Source organism: Aegilops tauschii, chromosome 6 (genome assembly GCF_002575655.3).
Source record: "Aegilops tauschii subsp. strangulata cultivar AL8/78 chromosome 6, Aet v6.0, whole genome shotgun sequence".
NCBI lineage: Eukaryota > Viridiplantae > Streptophyta > Magnoliopsida > Poales > Poaceae > Aegilops > Aegilops tauschii.
The window spans coordinates 202,190,826-202,210,224 of record NC_053040.3 but is presented as its reverse complement, the minus strand read 5'-3'; positions in this window follow the sequence as shown (position 1 = coordinate 202,210,224).

The window sequence follows — 19,399 nt, the reverse complement described above, 5'->3', positions numbered from 1 at the left end:
ATCTCCTTGCTGCATGGAGGCGGCGCCAATCTGGCGGAAGAACTGCTTGGTGTGACGGTCCGAGGGTGGTGCTTGTGAGCCGCCGAGGAGGGCTGCGACGGTGATGGGCGCCGGTGCCGCGAAGCGCGCGAGAAGAGGCCGCGCAGCTCCTCCCAAGATACCACTGAGGACCCTGGGAGGGTGAGCAGCCAGGCGCACGGTGCGCCAGTGAGGGCCATGGGAAACGAGTTGGCCATGACATTGTCGTCGCCTCCAACCTCCAGGATGGCCTCTTCCTATGCCAGCAGGAAGGCCGACGGGTCCGCCGCGCTGTCATAACGCGGCGGCATCTCCGGCTTGAACCTGGGCAGCCACTGTACCCGCCGCAAGGCGGGGGCAAAAGCTCTAAGCCCCCTGGCACCATCGTGGGCATCCGTCGTCCCAGCCGGAGGAGCAACGCCGGCCATGGGGACAAAGCATGTAGGTGGTGGAGCGGTGGAGCATGGATCAACGGAAAGGAAAGCTTCGGCGCACCCCTACCTTGCGCGCCAAATGTTGGATTGCTGGTTCTGGCAAAACCATTAAGATTCGAACTCTTGGGTGCACACGAAGATCTCTCCCTCCGCCTAGCTCACTCACTCACCATGATCTCAAAGCTTAGCTTGTCGAACTCGAATTACAAGGGACACAAGAGTTTATACTGGTTCGGCCCACCGATGTGGTGTAATACCCTACTCCATTGTGGTGTGGTGGATTGCCTTGTAGGCTGAGGATGAACAAGTACAAGGGAAGAACAGCCTCCTGAGGAGAGGCGTTCTTGAGCTCGCTGAGCTTGCGTGTGCGAGGGTGGAATGGATCTGATCCAAAGTTCGTCCCCCTCCTATGGTGGTGGCTTGTCCTATTTATAGAGGCCCCGGTCCTCTTCCCAAATGTTAGGCGGGAAGGAATCCCACAACGGCCAATTTGAAGGGGGACAGCTAGTACAAGCTATCCTGACAAAAGGTGGTCTTTGCCTGCTAAAGGCTCTGGTGGTGACGCCGACGTGGGCTCCACGATGACCTCCGTCCTGCCGTCCTGCTGGTCTTGGTCTCGTTGCACTGATATGGAAACCTTTGCCTGACGCCTCGGGACTCTTCGCCTGTGCCTGCTCATTTAGCACCAAAGAGGAAACCAGTAGCCTGCGCCCGCTGGCGCCCGCCTGGCCTTGGTCGTCATGGCTCACGTCACGGGAACCTCACGAGGTGCCCCTCGCCTTGATCTCTCCGCTCCTCGCGAGCCACCCTAGTGAGGCTGCCCCTAAGGAGGTCTTGTGTCGTCCCCCTCGCGAGGCTTGGCCCCTCGCGAGGGTCTTGAGTGTTTGCTGGTGAAGATGGGCCGTACCAGGCCGCTAGAGGAGCCACACCGTGGGCTCCAGGCAGGCAAGTCTGGGGACCCCCGTTCCCAGAATGCCGACAGGGAGATCATGGATCACATCAACGTTCCAGAGAAATGGAGAATGCAGGTGGAACACGCTGCATGCTTGGAGAAACTGGGAGAACTTAATGTACAAGAAGTACTTGAGTGAAGGCAAGGAACCAATCCCCACATACCCCCAAATTAGAAAGGCAGACTGGGCAGAATTCAAAAGGGTCAAGGCAACTACAGAGTTTGCTGAGAAGAGTGCCAAGCAATCGGAACTTTAGAAGAGGAACACACACCCCCACCGTATGGGTGTCGCAGGATACTATGGCATGAAACCGATATGGGACCAGGAGGACAAAGAAGCAGTAGCGGCGGGTGGGAAACTGGCCTTTAGTGAAATCAGGGGTGAATGTGCTAGAGACTACTTGCAGGCACGTGCAAGGAGGCGTGATGATGGAACTTATTACTTTGAAAACTCACATGACGCAGAACTATATCGCGTGATGTTAAAGGCTTCCAAGATCCCTGGAAGGTTCTACAGGAACTCAGGGCCATGTGACATTCTGTTTGATGCTCTGGAAACAAGAGAGCCCCTGGCCGTGCAAGGGGTATAGGTTTTAATGTCCCGCACAAGAAGGCTTTCACACTCAGCAAAGAAGAGAGGCTCAGCATGAAAAAAGTGAGGAGTGAAATGAAGCAGAATGAATTGTATGAAAGGTTGAGGAAGGACATGTATCCAACTGTTCGAAAAGATATTGAGGAGTCAATGATGATGCAGAAGACTCTAAGACAGACAGATAGCCAGAAGATGGGAGGGGAGGCAGGCATGGAGGATGTTGGTTATTGGGCGACAACATCGCACAAGAGTAGTTGTGCATCAGCTGACCCCAGCGACACTGAGACTGCAGCTACTCATGATCATGCTATATCTGATCTATCTAGAATGAAAGACAGACTGAAGGGCGTGCTTACACATTATGAAGGTACATTAAAATGTGCAACAACCTGGGTTTGCCCACCCTTCTTGGAAGAGAGCCTCTTATTGGACAATGTGTCATTGAAGCCATGCTGTGTGAAGTGCTACATGACTTAAGTAAAGCCAAGATTCAATGAATTTACCCTGAAGGATGTCCTAGGAGACTTTGATGAGCAGAGGACCTTGGGAGAAACACTGCTACATCACATCCAGTTGCTACGAGAGGAAATAGAGTTCATTGATGAGATCCCTGAAGCCCCGTCGGGAGCAACCAATGTCGCCCCTCAACCAGTGATGCTCTCCTTGCCACAGCAGTCCTCACGTGCTTTGTCGGTGTCAAAACCGGCCGATCTCGGGTAGGGGTCCCGAACTGTGCGGCTGAGGATCAAAGTTAACAGGAGATAGGGGGGACACGATGTTTACCCAGTTTCGGGCCCTCTTAATGGAGGTAAAACCCTACGTCCTGCTTGATTGTATTTGTTGAGTATAGGGGTTACAAGTGTTGATCTACCTCGAGATCATAATGGATAAACCCTAGATGTCTGGCCTATATGAATTCTGATAGCCTCTATGGACTAAAACCCTCTGGTTTATATAGACACCGGAGGGGCCTAGGGTTATCCACAGTCGGTTTACAGACAAAGGAAACTACACATCCGGACGCCAAGCTTGCCGTCCAAGCAAAGGAGAGTCCTATCCGGACACGGGGGAAGGTCTTCTGCGTTATATCTTCATGGCCTATCAGTCCGGCCCATACCAAATAGCCCGGACGCCCGAGGACCCTTTTGGTACAGGAGTTTGACAAGGGGACTATGAGCTAGTCCCTAGTGCACGTGTGGCTTTCCGAACTTGGATGCTTTAGGCGCGTGACCGGGTGATTGCCAGTCCTTGGTGTAATACGGGAAAAATCGCAAAAGATTTAGTAAGTCACCGAACCGCTGACCAGTTCTTGCTATATCATGACAGTCAGTTTTCGGCTTTCTCAACTGAGGTGTTTGACTGGACTAACCGGAAAGACAATCGCAGTAGTTCTCCCTTTATTACCTTAGGCGAACAAACGAAACGTAAGGTGGTAACCACAGGAGTCGAGCAACCCAACTATTGATCAAAGACATCATTCGGAGCCGATGCATATAATGCGGTGTTCGGGACGCCGAAATATACTATAAAAGTGTTCGGACTTTTTGTTTTGGAAGAAAACAGTATGTATGTGGCCGAATAGAGCCCCTGGCAATTTTTGCCAGGGTGTATATGTCAACCTGTCAAGAAGACGGAATACAGATTATGAAATAAGCCAATACCTAATAAGGTTGGGCAACACGGTTTCCGCTATAGTCTGATTGATAAGTCAAACGTGCTCTTACAGAGAATGCCACAATGATCAAGGCTATTCTACATGCCAAGAATTCGAGAACAAGGGAAAGCTCTATACAGGTCCTAAAAAGGTGGTCTTGAAGATCCTTTGGACACCCTGCCGCACGTGTGCGCCGCTTTTCTCCTTTGGTGTGGGATCCTTTGAGAGGATCAATTGATCGAGTATACAAAAGAGGCCTGGGAAAGTGCCCTTTGTACCACCGAAAAGTGAGTTGGGTTTTAAAGAACCTGAAAAATAAAAAGAAAGAAAGGAAGGAAGATTACTAAGGTCCTAATAAGGTCGAGTCGTATTGTGGACTTTTGTCCTTAATTTGCCTCCGTCCCTGCCCATGGTATTTTTAGTGCATAGTTATGTACGTGCGGTACATATGCCGCGATTAGGTGGGGGTTTTGACGGAGGCCGAATTGCTAATCAAGTTCCGGATGAACTGAACTATCATTCTGCAGGGTAGACCTGACTCGGTTGATAGTGTCCGGGGGCTTGCTGGCCGCTGGAGTATTCGGATTGATAAGGCCACCCTGTACCTCGGCAGCATGGGCCGCGGTATGCTCCTCAATGCGGAGGGAGCGCTCCATGTTTCCATTAACTCTTATGACGCCGCGTGGTCCGGGCATCTTGAGCTTTAGATAAGCATAGTGCGGGACCGCGTTGAAACGGGCGAACGCGGTTCGTCCGAGCAGTGCGTGATAGCCACTGCAGAAAGGGACGATGTCGAAGATAAAGTCTTCGCTTCGGAAGTTACCTGGTCAGCCGAAGACTACTTCCAGCGTTATGGACCCTGTGCAGCAGGCCTCTATGCCGGGTATCACTCCTTTGAAGGTGGTTTTAGTGGGCTTGATTCTTGACGGATCGATGTCCATTTTGCGTACAATGTCCTGATAGAGCAGGTTAAGACTGCTACAGCCGTCCGTAAGGACTCGCGTGATATGGAATCCGTCAATGATTGGATCAAGGACCAATGATGCCGAACCTCCATGACGGATACTGGTCGGATGGTCTCTGCGGTCAAAAGTGATCGGACAGGCCGACCATGGGTTGAATTTTGGGGCGACTGGCTCTATGGCGTAAACGTCCCTTAGTGCACGGTTGCGCTCCCGCTTGGGGATATGAGTGACATAGAACATAGTTACTATTTTTACCTCAGGGGGAAATTTCTTTTGCCCCCCTGTATTTGTTGGGCGAGGTTCATCGTCATCCTTGCTAGGCGGCCCTTTCCCCTTACGTTCGATGTTTAGCTTACCGGCCTGTTTAAAGAACCAACAATTTCTGTTGGTATGATTGGCAGGCTTGTCTGGGGTGCCATGGATCTGGCAAGGCCGATCTAGTATTCTGTCCAAACTGGATGGACCATCTTTGTTTCCTTTGAATGGCTTCTTCCCCTGACCGGGTTTAGACCCACTGAATCCGGCGTTGACTGTCGTGTCTTTGGTATCTTCATTGTTGCTTCAACGCTTGTGTTTGTTGTGTCGTGGCCTGCCGTTGTCATCTCTGGCTTCGGAGGTGCCAGGGTCGCTGGTGCAGTTGCTTCTACGAGCTAGCCAACTATCTTCTCCCGCGCAAAAGCGGGTCATGAGTGCGGTGAGAGTTGCCATGGACTTCGGCTTTTCTTGGCCGAGGTGTCGGGCGAGCCACTCGTCATGAACGCTGTGCTTGAAGACCGTGAGGGCTTCAGCGTCCGGACAATCGACGATTTGGTTCTTTTTAATTAAGAACCTGGTCCAGAGGTTGTGGGCTGGCTCTCCGGGTTGCTGGACTATGTGACTGAGGTCATCGGCGTCCGGAGGCCAGACATAGGTACCTTGCAAGTTGTCTCTAAAGCCATCTTCCAAATCTTCCCAGCTACCAATAGAGTTCTCTGGGAGGCTATTTAGCAAGTGCCGTGCTGTTCCTTTCAGTTTTAAGGGAAGGTGTTTGATGGCATGGAGATCGTCGCCGCGGGCCATGTGGATATGGAGAAGGAAATCTTTAATCCATACCGCGGGATCTGTCGTGCGGTCGTATGATTCGATGTTTACGGGTTTAAACCCTTCTGGAAACTGGTGCTGCATTACCTCGTCGGTAAAGCATAAGGGGTGTGCGGCGCCTCTGTATCGGGCAACGTCACGACGGAGTTCGGATGACATCCGTACGCGGTTTTTGGCTCTGGTGAGGTTATGCCTGTCGCGCCAAGCCTGACGGTCGTCTTCTCGCATTGGGGCATGCTCCCTTGACCCATAGATTGATCTTGTTTGGCCTGCTCTATTGCTCAGGTCTTGTCGTAAGTCGTAGGTGTATCCTGGAGCCGCTTTCTCTCTGCCCTTACGGCGAGGTGTTGTGGGTTGGTGTTCGGCGTGGGTGGCCGCTTTATCTCTCCCACGTGGTGGTCGGTCTGGTTCATCAGTGCGGTCATGTTTTGACGGGATTGGCTCGACGGCCTCAACATCGAATTGTGGCAGTAGCCGACACTTTGGATAACTCTTTGCTGGGTGTTGTAGGTCGTATTCTTCGGCAGCTAGGACTTGGGTCCACCTGTCATTGAGTGTGTCTTGTTCGGCTTGGAGCCGTTGTTGCTTCTTTTTAAGGCTTCTTGTAGTGGCAATTAGTTGGCGCTTAAAGCGCTCCTACTCGAGGGGTTCTTCTGGCACGATGAAATCTTCGTTGCCGAGGATGACATCATCCTCGGAGAGCGGTAGGTAGTTACTATCCTTCGAATCCTCGTCCCCGACCGGATCGTCGGGGTTAACTTGCCCCTCCTCCACATCATCATGTTCGGATGTGGGCTCGATGGGGGCTTCAGGGTCTTCGGCGTCCTCTGGAGTGTTATCTTCTCCGGTGCCAGTGTTATTGTCTTCCCCACAACGTGGTTTTGAGCGTCGACGCTTCGGTGGTGCCTCATCAGGTTTGTCCTCCACTGGATCCTCTTTGGGTGTATCCACCATATACATGTCGTATGTGGAGGTGGCCGTCCAACGTCCGGTAGACGGCGGGTCTTGGCCTTGTGCGTCTCCGGCATCGTCGTCCATGCCGTCAATGTCTTTGGAGGTGTAATCCAGCATGTCGGTTAAGTCCTCGACGGTTGCTATGAAGTGGGTGGTGGGTGGGACGTAAAATTCCCTGCTCACAGCCCCTAGTCCCGGCTGGGCATAGTTCGGAGGAGATTCCTCTGTAATGGCGAGGGACTGCATTAAGTCTAGAGCCTCGTTTAAGAGCGAGGGCTGGACGGGGAAACGAGAGTCTGCGGGGCTGGCGAGGGCAAAGGCCTCTTGGCCGCGATTGCTGGGCACAGGCTTAGAAAGTTCAGAGCTAGAGTCCGGGGGCGAGTCCGGCCTTTCCATAATAGGGGGAACCCAGCCTGACTCTGGGCTGGTCGAAGAGAAGGTCGCCTCCAGATCCCCGATTGTGAGTTTCGTAGCTGAGAGTCCGGCGGGCTTCAAACTCCCATCTTCGGATCCAGCAGTTTGCTCCGGATCTAAGGCCAGAGCGGTGGTCGGGGCCGCGAACCCTTCGAAGATCAAATCTCCTCAGAAATTAGCGACATAATTTAGGTTCCCGAAACTGATCTGATGACCAAGGGCGTAGCTGTGGATCTGTTCAAGGTGACCAATTGAATTGGCATGCGGAACGAAGCCGCCGAACACAAAAATCTGACCGGGGAGGAAAGTTTCCCCGGAAGCTGCATCGTTTATGACGATCGAATGGGCCATCGAAGCTTCTGTTGATGGCACAGTGTAACTCTCAATGATAGCACAAATGTCGGTGTCAAAACCGGCCGATCTCGGGTAGGGGGTCCCGAACTGCGCGTCTGAGGATCGAAGGTAACAGGAGATAGGGAGACACGATGTTTACCCAGGTTCGAGCCCTCTTAATGGAGGTAAAACCCTACGCCCCGCTTGATTGTATTTGATGAATATAGGGGTTATGAGAGTTGATCTACCTCGACATCGTAATGGCTAAACCCTAGATGTCTAGCCTATATGAATTCTGATAGCCTCTACGGACTAAAACCCTCCGGTTTATATAGACACCGGAGGGGCCTAGGGTTGTACATAGTCGGTTTACAGAGAAAGGAAACTACACAACCGGATGCCAAGCTTGCCGTCCACGCAATGGAGAGTCCTATCCGGACACGGGGGAAGGTCTTCTGCCTTATATCTTCATGGCCCATCAGTCTGGCCCATACCAAATAGCCCGGACGCCCGAGGACCCCTTAGTCCAGGACTCCCTCATGCTTCCCCCAAAGAACCTAATACTCGTAATCCGACAGTTGATGCATCAACCTGTGATCAGCCAGCCCGACTTTGTGTCGTACAGGCCATGTCATTGTTCGCCCCAGAGTAGCCAGTGGCAAGGCCAACAACTGCTGAAGAGACACAACCGGTTCAGATGCCGGCCGTAGAAGCAGCGGGGGGAGACCTAGTTGCAGCACATGGTCAGCAGACCAACCTGGTGGAACGGACAGTCTGATACTTCGGAACCGCCTACTAAGAAGTTTGTAGGTCCAGAACCGATTCCTGATCAGTCCGTCGGTCTGCAACCGCGTGATCAACATACCAATGCGTCAGCACTTCCTCCTCAGCAAACCAATGCATTGGCATGGCCTCCTCAGCACACCGACAAGTTGGCACCACCTGCGCAGAAACCCGACATAGCTTCAACGCATTGTCAGCAGTCCGATGCCTCTGCTCGTACAGCTCAGTTGTCCATCACAGCAGCACCGCCAGCTCAGCAGTCTAGCATAGCTAAACTGTCTGCTAAGCAGTCCGTCAAAGCTTCACCGTCTGCTCGGCAGTCTACCTTTCAGCCAACCAGTAGTTCTACCAGAAGTGCTTCAAGTACCAAAAAGGAAGCGTCCAAAGAGGCTGCACCCGCGAGGAAGCACGCCGGGAGAGCGACGAGGAAAGAGAACGATTGCCTCTTGCTTAAAGCAATCATCGCCCAGAAACAAATTAACAACAAGTTGTTTGAATCAGAGAGTAATATTATTTCTGACGGCATGAATGATGCAGAAATATCTTTGCAGCTTGCTAAAAACAAAGCAGTGGTACTTGAAGCACGCAATTACGTCCATGGCCAGCCATTTCTTGTTGGCGAATACTTTGATAAGTGCAGCTCTAGTTGCCGCGAGTTACATAAATAATGCATGGATCAAATGTCAGTAGGTCATCATGTTATGCTAGTCCACTACAATAGAGATCATTTTTGACATGATGTTGGTTCCATTAGTGTGGGTTTCGAGGACTTACATCTCTTCTTCAACTTCAACGAACTCGATGCCACTCTTGTTAGATGCCTAATTTTGTAAGTACTTAACAAGCTTTGATCAACTTCTCCATACAAGGTTGTAAATGATAAACAGCTAACTGCATTTTATTCCTCTCAGGGGATTGAACGCAAAAGAAGAAAAAGGGAGAGTGTGTATTTCATAGATCTTGCATTATCAAATGGCACAACATTAGATGGTAAGGACCTATGGGACTAGGCCTTTAACACGGTCGTCCGTATCTTCGAAAACACGTCCCATGCAGAATCATTTCTCTGGCCATATCATGAACGGTAAGTCAAGTAAACAACCACGCATACACTGATTGTCTTTCAGATTTTGACAAAATTCGTAAGTTCATGGCTTTCTTAATATGTAGCAATCACTCAATATTGGTATTCATTGTTCCAAACAAGAACACAGTTTACTACATGGATTGTCTCGGATAGTCAACAAACGCTCAGGATCTGACGCATCTTCAGCAATTCATTGATAGGTATTGAATTCTATGATGTTGAAATTAATTTGCATTCTAGTTCAATAATTGATGTTGTCATAATTCATCCTCATTTGCAGTGTGCTTGCATTGTGGAAAACTAAACCAGGGAACCTGTTCAAGAGGGAACTACCTCTGCAGCACGAGATCGTTTCTCCGGTAACACACCAAAATCTGTTATTTTTGGAAAATGTATCCAATAGTCTGCAAATACCTTTTCTTACGCTAGTCAAATGTTCAAGCTTCTAAATAAAGCTCTTTCTATTTCTGTCCAAAGAAAAAAACATCTAACACCTGTTAGGTTGTTCCTAACAGGACAAATACATGACTAATTATGTATAAAGAATTTCAGTGTCACCGGCAACAAGCAGGGACCAACCTTTGTGGATACTAGGTTTGCGGACACATGATCTCCATCTGCAAATCTGCTGATAGTTGTGAAGATACTCGTGAATTAGTACCAGTAAGTCTATCTTAATTAATATCTTCTACTCCACTCATAAGGCACATTCTGATCTTAAAAATACCGCAACTCATCTTAGAACCGAGGAGCCCTGAACCGCTCCCTGCTGGTGAATTGCTGATGGTTCGGAGATTTATCAGCGACTTCTTCCTGAATAACTACATCAATCCCACTGGTGATAATGAAGATTTCAGCATGCCTTCTCCTGAAACATTGAGTCAGAGTTAGCCGCTAAACATATATGCATGGATCCATTGTTTTCCATCTGATGAGGTCTTCGTATTTTGTACACTATGATTAATTATGTAATGCATATATGTGTCGAGAAATAATTGGAATTTAGCTACCATTTGTTCAATTGCAGTTGTTGCGAAATCTGATGAATGTTCTTCCTGTGGACACTATTTGTTCCATTGAATATTGTGGCGAATTTGCTTTTTGCATGCTGATTCAGTCGGGATATTTTTGGTTTAACTTGGCAATTGCTTCGCACACTGTTCAACTAATTGAGTGTGTGCGATCCACATCGGAAATCATACTTCAATCATAGCGGAACCATCGGTGATACACAGCAGATCGCAAATGATTTGCAGCACTACTACGTGTGCGTAGGGGCTCCAGAACCGTTTGTTATATCACGTTATCGCACACGAGAGCTAGGAGTAAACAATTGCTACTTCTTGAGCTTGCGTTGGTTTTTCCCTTGAAGTGGAAAGTGTGATGCAGCAAAGGAGAGATCAGTATTTCCCGCAGTTAGAGAACCAAGGTATCGATCTAGTAGGAGACAACGCACAAATCACCAATACCTGCACAAACAATCAAACACTTGCACCCAACGTGATAAAGGGGTTGTCAATCCCTTCACGGTCACTTGCAAAAGTGAGATCTGAAAGAGATAGATAAAACTAAACAAAAGACAAAGTAAATATTTTTTGGGTTTTCGATTTATAGATCGGAAATTAAAAGATTGCAAAATAGTAGATCAGAACTTATATGATGGAAAATAGACCCGGGGCCATAGGTTTCACTAGAGGCTTCTCTCAAGATAGCAAATAATATGGTGGGTGGAAAAAATTTTGTCGAGCAACTGATAGAAAAGCGCAAAGTTATGACGATATCTAAGGCAATGATTATGAAATATAGGCATCACGTTCGTGTCAAGTAGACTGACTCCTCCCTGCATCTACTACCATTACTCCACACATCGAGCGACTCCTGCCTGCATCTAGAGTATTAAGTTCCTGACGAACATAGTAACGCTTTAAGTAAGATGCCATGATGTAGAGGAATAAACTCAAGCAATATGATGTAAACCCCATATTTTTATCCTCAATGGCAACAATACAATACGTGCCTCACTGCCCCTACTGTCACTGGGAGAGGACACCGCAAGACTGAACCCAAAGCTAAGCACTTCTTCCATTGCAAGAAAAACCAATCTAGTTGGCCAAACTAAACTGATAGTTCGAAGAGAGTTACAAAGATATCAAATCATGCATACAAGAATTCAGAGAAGATTCAAATAATATTCATAGATAAGCTGATCATAAATCCACAATTCATCGGATCTTGACAAACACACCACAAAACGAGATTACATCGGATAGATCTCCAAGAACATCGAGGAGAACATGGTATTAAGAATCAAAGAGAGAGAAAAGCTGTCACAGCCCCAGATCAGCCCTTGTTTGACTTTGCTTGTTCCTCATGTCATCATGTTTAATTTTCAAAGAAACTTGAAATGGGGATTGCCTAAACCCTAGCATCAAAGGAATTCACTAGGTTCAACTAAAATATTCTCAGTGTTTCCAAATGGCTTTTAAAAATGTTCATCATTTCTGGAAAATGCTGGAAACAATAACCAGAGGTGCTGCACATTTTTCCATGACATATTTGGGCTCTGAATTAAATCATATAGTATTTGCATTTGGGCATTTAAATGCTATTAAATATTTTAAATTCTCAAATAATCACAAACTGAAATGTTTACTGTTGGAAATATTCCAAACAGTGGCCACACTCAGTTGCATGATTTTTGGAAATGCTCTGGCATTTTTAATAAAGCCAAACACAATTACAGAAAATAGAAAACAGGAAATGGAAAAGAGAGAGAGAGATATAGGCCTCAGGCCACTTACCTGGACTGGGCCGGCCCACCTGGCCCATGCCAGTCACCACCTACCTTTGCCAATAGGCAGAGGAGGGGGACAGCGCACCGCCGCCGAGCACGCGCCCGCGCCACCTCCTGCTTCCCGCCGCTTCCCCGACGTGGCTGTGAACGCCACGCACCTCCCCTCGACCCCCTCGCTCCTCTCCCTCACTCTCTGCTCTCTCCCTCGCCCTCTGCTCCCTCTCCCGAGCACACCCGAGCGGAGCTCGTCGTCGCCGACGCAAATTACCGCGGCCACTGTCCATCCCGTGCCTCCCCGATGGGTCCAGAGGAACCGCCATCGCCTTTTGCATCGTCTACACCAACCCATTCGACCGCGGGAGCCCTGTAGCGTCTTCCCCGAGCTCATCCCCAACCTTTGGCCGTCGGCAACCTCACCGGCGATTCGCCGCCGTCTCCGCCTCCCCGAGCCCGCTGAGTCCTCCCTTGAGATCGCTGTGAGCTCCTTCACCGTCTCCCCCTTGTCTCCGCGACGTTTGCTAGCTCTAGCCGCTGTTTCACCGATGACCGAAACCCGCCGCCGCCTGAGCTCGCCGCCGACCTGGCTCCGGCCACGAAACGGCCTCGCCACCGTGTCTAACGCACTCACCGCATCGCTTAAGGCTTGTAGGAGCTAACCCCGCACCTTCCCGTCCTTCGTAGCGCCGTTTCCGCCAACGTCCGAGGTCCGGCAGCCGCTGAGCTCGACGCCGGCGAGGATTACGGCCACCCCAGCTCGCCCTGTTTGCTCCGTTGGATGCGCACGAACCCGGGCTTCGCGTAGGTAGTCCCCACCGCTGTTTTGGTCGTCGGAGGAGCGATCCCGAGCTCGTCCGCCGTCTCGGCTCGTCGCCGGCGACGTAATTCCGGCTAACCACCGGATTAACACTAACCTAGTTGACCACTGGGTCAATGACTTGTGGGCCTGGCCCTACTAACTAACCTAGATTAGTGTTTTAACTAAACCTAGTTAGTTTAGTTTAGTTACTGACACACGGGACCCACTGGTCAAATTGACCTGGACCGCCCCGTTGACCAGCTGACGTCACAGTGACGTAGTGCTGATGCAGTAAAGAATTTTCTGGATTTAAAATAAGTCAGAAAATTCCAGAAAATAGTATAAACTTCTAAAAATCATATAAAATCAACCGCAGCTCAGAATGAAATAATTTATATATGAAAAATTATCAGAAAAATGCAATCTATCCATCTGTATCATTTTCATGCATGTCAAACTAAGTTATACCTGCTCTATAGGTGAAAACATGATAATGACATTATAAATGCTAAATATGGAGTTTGCATATGAACCCTTAGTACATATGGACCTCATTTAAACTGTTGCTAGATGCATTAGTGTAAATCATAACATTCTTGACATGCCATGACCATGCATCATATTGTCGCATTGCATTGATTGTGTCCTTCTCTGTTTGCCGGTAACCGTCCCCTCTCAGTAGCCGATGCTCCGATGACGTGATCGATGACACCGATGAAGAACTATAATATCTTCAGAAGTGCCAGGCAAGCAAAACCCCCTTGTCCATTCTGATACAAATCCACTCTCTCGCTCCTGCTCTCTTTTACTGCATTAGGACAACAACGATTCATCTGTTACTTGCTGCGGTAGTTGAACCCCTTATCCTCTACATGACCTTTCATTGCCATAGTAAATAGATGAAACCCACTAGCATGAGTAGGAGTTGTTTGAGCCCTGATGTGCCTACTCATTCATGCTTGTTTGTCATGCCTGCTATTGCTTAGAGTTGTGTCAGGTCTGATTCATCGGGGATGAGTTGGAATGGTGATGAACATGTCCTACTGTGTGTGAGCTAAGTGTGTGAACACGATTTGGTAAAGGTAGCGGTGAGAGGCCATGTAGGAGTACATGGTGGGTTGTCTCATTGAAGCCGTCCTCAGGTACTGAGTTCTGTGTTTGTGATCCATGATACAGTTACTACCAAGCATTGGGCCCGAAACCAATGGACCCTCTCGGCTTCTTAATCACCCTTGTCCTCTGTCCAGGGGTTGCAAGTAGTTTCTGGTGTTTGTAGTATGCTGGAGGCCGTGGGCAGCGCTGACCGGAGGGGTGGGCTGTGATGCGGTAGGCACGTGGCACGGTGTACCGGGCGCCCGTTTGGTGTCTCGGGAACCCTGCACACATCGTTCGGGGCCGTATGTGGAAACCTCGGCCGGACTCCCTGCGGATGGAACCTGAATAGGCGATAAACCTGGACTAGAGACTTGAGTGTTTAGGTAGGCTGTGGCCGACACCCTCGCTGGGCTTCCACTTGAAGGTTGCCGAGTACATGTCGTGTAAACGACGGTAAGTGGTGAGAGCGTGTGTGTCGAAGTACACCCCTGCAGGGTTAACATCATCTATTCGAATAGCCGTGTCCGCGGTAAAGGACTTCTGGGTTGCCTATAACAGCTCATAGACAAGTGAAAGTGGATACTCTAAAATGCGCAAGGTAAGCGTGAGTGCTATGGATGGCGTTCTCGTAGGTAGACGGGAGCGGATCCATAGTGGTGTATTGGTATGGTGAATTTGTGGACTCGTGTGCGCCACCTCAAAAGAGTTACTTGCAGTCGTAGTTAGGATAGCCACCGAGTCAAAGCTGGCTTGCTGCAGTTAAACTCCACCACCCCCTTTGTTGATACCGATGCATATGTAGATAGTTCTGATGTAAGTCTTGCTGGGTACATTTGTACTCATGTTTGCTTATTTTATGTTTTGCAGAGAGACTTCAGTCTTGCTAGTAGTTCCGCGTGGACTTCGACGTTTAGCTTGATACCTCAGCTACGATCTTCTGCCCTCGGCAGGATCTAGTAAATAGTCAGGCTTCTCAGCCTTTTTCATTTGTAGATGTCTGTACTCAGACATGTTAAGCTTCCGCATGTGTTTGACTTGTATGCTCTGAATGTTGGGTCATCAGACCTATGTTTGTAATATCTGGCTCTTCGGAGCCTAATGAATAAATACTCTGAGTCGTAGAGTCTTGTTGTGATGCCATGTTGTATTTGCACATATCGAGCATATTGTGTGTATGATTGAAATGCTTGGTATGTGTGGGATCCGACAACCTAGTTGTTTATCGTTGGTAGCCTCTCTTATGGGGAAATGTAGTCTTGTGCTTCCACGAGCCATAGTAGTCCGCTACAGCCCGGTTCACTGGAGTCCTGCTAGCCCAGCACTACTGCCCCGGAACACTTGACTGGCCGGCATGTGATTCACTTCGTTCCTGTGTCTGTCCCTTCGGGGAAATGTCACACGGTGACATCCGGAGTCCTGCCTAGCCTGCTATAGCCCGGGTTCCCGGAGTCCTGTTAGCCCAGTGCTACAGCCCGGATTCACACGCTGCTGACCGACACGTTCGATGTTGATTCATGTATGCCTGTCCCCGTAAGTTAGTGCCACTTTGGGTTTACGACTAGCCATGTCGGCCCGGGTTCTCTGTCATATGGATGCTAGCGACACTATCATATACGTGAGCCAAAAGGCGCAAACGGTCCCGGGCCATGGTCAGGCGACACCCGTGGGAATACCGTGCGTGAGGCCGCAAAGTGATATGAGGTGTTACAGGCTAGATCGGTGTGACTTAGAATCGGGGTCCTAACAGCGTTGGTATCAGAGCCTGACTGCCTGTAGGATTACCAAGCCAAACTGGTCGAAGTTGTGTCTAGAAATGCTTTAGTTATATAAGGGAATTGATTGTGGAAGGGAACGTAAGGCTCTTTTTACTCCTTATACCTCATGCCCTCTGATCCGAGTCTTTCTTATCTTTCCTACGGGGATTAAGAACTAGGCTTCTCATCTATCTATCAGGATGACGTGTTACTAATCCCTAGGCTTAGAAGATTGTTGGATTTAAGCTCCAGTTCAGTTTCTACTACTTCTATGTGTTCATAGTTGGTCTCGGAACCTTGATATTGTGCTTCTGAGTGGTTATGCCACCATTTCTTGCAGGATGTCTCAAATCCATTGATCATTTACAGCCGTTATGCTGTCTGAGTCATCCCAGGTTTCTTAATAGTCTGATGAATTTGCAAAATCCTTTCCCTCTGTTTTTGCGTCCCTTTGGGCCAGATTAAGCACACTACCGGTGCGTTGAGGCACTCTATTGCTTCGGTATATATGTTGGAGCTATTACTATGACCCTAGGTGTTTTAGGGAGTCACCTAGTAATCTAGCCATGTTTTGTGTTCCCGGTGTGATGATTCTGGCCACCATTCTCGAAAGCATCTCGTGATGCCGTTTAGTAGTAGGTATCCTACTCTTGGGTCCTTGACCCAAGATTCACTCTACTTACCTCGTGTTGATAGTGTTGCTCGTTCATTTAGGTTATTAGTAACCTTTGCATTAGTCCTCAAGGTCCGTGGTATTTCATTCTTCCAATACCATGAACCATCATGGCAGAAGTTCTTTTAACCAAAAGATCACAACCAGGGCGCTCTTGAGGAGTACTCCATTCATATTGTGACTCTTCCAGTCCTTCCTCCTCTGCATGGGTTATCCGGAAGAAATATGTTGAATTTGTTCGACATACTAATCCATGCATCCACAACTCAGAAAAACATATGTTCCTTTGGGTTGTCCCTCTTTAGTTATTTTCTGGCCCTCGTCTATCAATTGATAGTCAGGACTAGTTGTGCATCTGTGTTATCGATGCCTATCATTCTTGTGGTCTATCAAGCCATTCTATTCTGGAATGACTAGGAGAAACAAAATCCAGTACCTCATCCATTTCTTGGACTGGTCAAAGTAGTTGTATTTCGCAGATCAAAATGCCAATCCAGCTTTTGATTCTGTTCTACCCTGAAGTATTGCCCTCTTGATGTCAGGAATGTCATGAGAATTGCACCAACTCTTATGAATTCTTGATGTAGTGATACTTTTCACCATCATCATTCGTTCCTCGGTTCCGTGTTGTTGCAACGAGAATACCGACAAGTGAACCGTGATGTGTGAAATCAATACTCCTAGCAACCCCGTTGCTTGGTGGTTAATGGACGATAATCTCATTCTTGGTGTGTTGATTATGGAATCATCATTCTAAGATTGATCGTGCTACCTAGTCCATTTTCCTGGTGCACTCTTCGATCAATGAGTTAGGATTATTCAATCCCTTGCTTATTGATCATATCGTCTTGCCCTGAAAAGCAAGATTGTTCTCGAGCTTAGTAACATATCGGTGCTTCGTGATTTTCTGAATATCTTCTCGGAAGTATTTCCAGGTTGTCCCCTGACCGCTATGTTTAGCTCGTGATCAAGTTGGTTTCTTGTAAACCACCCCTTCTCCAAGAATCCGTGTTGGATACCCCTGAGCTAGTTGGTTAAGCCAAACAACAACTTGGAGAGTTGGAAGATAAAAGCTTATCTGACTTAGTTCATCACTAAGGGATATCTTTTCGTGTGTGTGTTGAAGAAAGATGATATCTCCATTAATTGATCCTTGTGATCAATTGTTGGATCTACTGTCTTGTCAATACTTTGATTTGAGTGTGGGCCATCGTCAAATCAAGTTAGAACCAACGATATTTGTAATGTTGTCTTACTCATGGTTGATTCCTCGAGCATACACCATTACATCCTTTGGTCTGACCAATGCTATCACCATGTTCACTTAATTGTGGAATTTCATCTATATGGAAGCTTGGATGGATTGTTGTTGAGCCCATCGGTAACATTCTTATCTTCTCCATGACTCGTGTTGAACATTAAGTTAGTGTTGGAAACTTGTGCTAGCATTTTCTTCGTGCTATCTCATGAAGGATATGTTTGGATGGAAGAAGTGACTTTCTTTAATTCACATGCATTTGATGTAAGTTGCCGCCGTGAATTTGAGAAAGTTTGTTCTTGCTTCCTCTGGAATCATCCCATGTTAGTCACGCATATGTGCAAAGTACATTATGGTTGGATAGGTTGGCCGCCTCCACTCCGTATATGTTTCCTAGCACACCAAGCCACTGATTGATTTGCTCAAGGATAATAAGTTCTAAGTGCTAGTCCTCAAGGTTTCAGACAGATTTGTACAAGATTCCGTTATCCTCGATGATGGTTTCCAACCAGAACTCGGTAGTGTTTTATTATAAGACTACTATGTGGTCATGCTTGTCTAGGACAACGTGTTCACAAGTTTGTAGCAGAACCAGCTCATGTTTTGGAGCTTGCTATCGTAGTTCATTCCCCGAGAATCTCGCAACGTCATCTCGTCGGTTTGTGTTGCAATTCTTCTTTTCATACATGTTGAGTCTGAATTATCCTGTTACCAACCAGATCTGAATCTCAGGCAGATATGATGGTTGGAACATTCCCAGCATTTGCATTTGGCTCCCAGCTTGCACCTACCATTGTGCCATTGTGCTATGGTCTGCACTTCTAGTAATTGTTATTCAGCGTCATCTTCAAAAGTAAGCTTGCCATGGGTCCCATCTATTTCCGGTGATAAGCAAATCACCCCTTGTGTTGTCTTCAACAAGGTAGTCCACATCATCCATTCTGGTCCAAGTATGCCATTCTTTAGAATTCGTTCACACGATCGTTTGTGATTGCCTTAGGCGGGTTTAGAGAGTTTCAATGATCTTTGAATCAAAAGTAATTCTTTTTGTCGCTTAAGGGAATAACTCTACGAGTCACCTTCCCCAAGGTGCCCCGTTATGGAATCATGGCAATTTTTCCTCGCTACTTTGAAACCCTCGTCAAATTGTTTCTTCCGTCCCTCCTGGTGCATGTTTTGCCTCTCAGCTCGAGAGATGTTTCAATGCCTCCCTCCATGAGTTGATCCTGAGTTGTTCGATATTCGAGAAGATCGATCCTTCTAGAGTTTTCCCTTTCCTCTTGTTGTCTTGTCGGTTGGAGTTCTCAGAGCAAGACATCGAGACAAAGATGGTGATTGAATCAACGTTCTTATGAAGTGCAACTTGGATCGTGAAGATCGTGTTAGCTTTGTGTCCCCTCTGTCTTCTTACCTCACGTCTTGAATCTCGGGACGAGATTCTTGTTTAGTGGGGGTGAGCTGTCACAGCCCCAGATCAGCCCTTGTTTGACTTTGCTTGTTCCTCATGTCATCATGTTTAATTTTCAAAGAAACTTGAAATGGGGATTGCCTAAACCCTAGCATCAAAGGAATTCACTAGGTTCAACTAAAATATTCTCAGTGTTTCCAAATGGCTTTTAAAAATGTTCATCATTTCTGGAAAATGCTGGAAACAATAACTAGAGGTGCTGCACATTTTTCCATGACATATTTGGGTTCTGAATTAAATCATATAGTATTTGCATTTGGGCATTTAAATGCTATTAAATATTTTAAATGCTCAA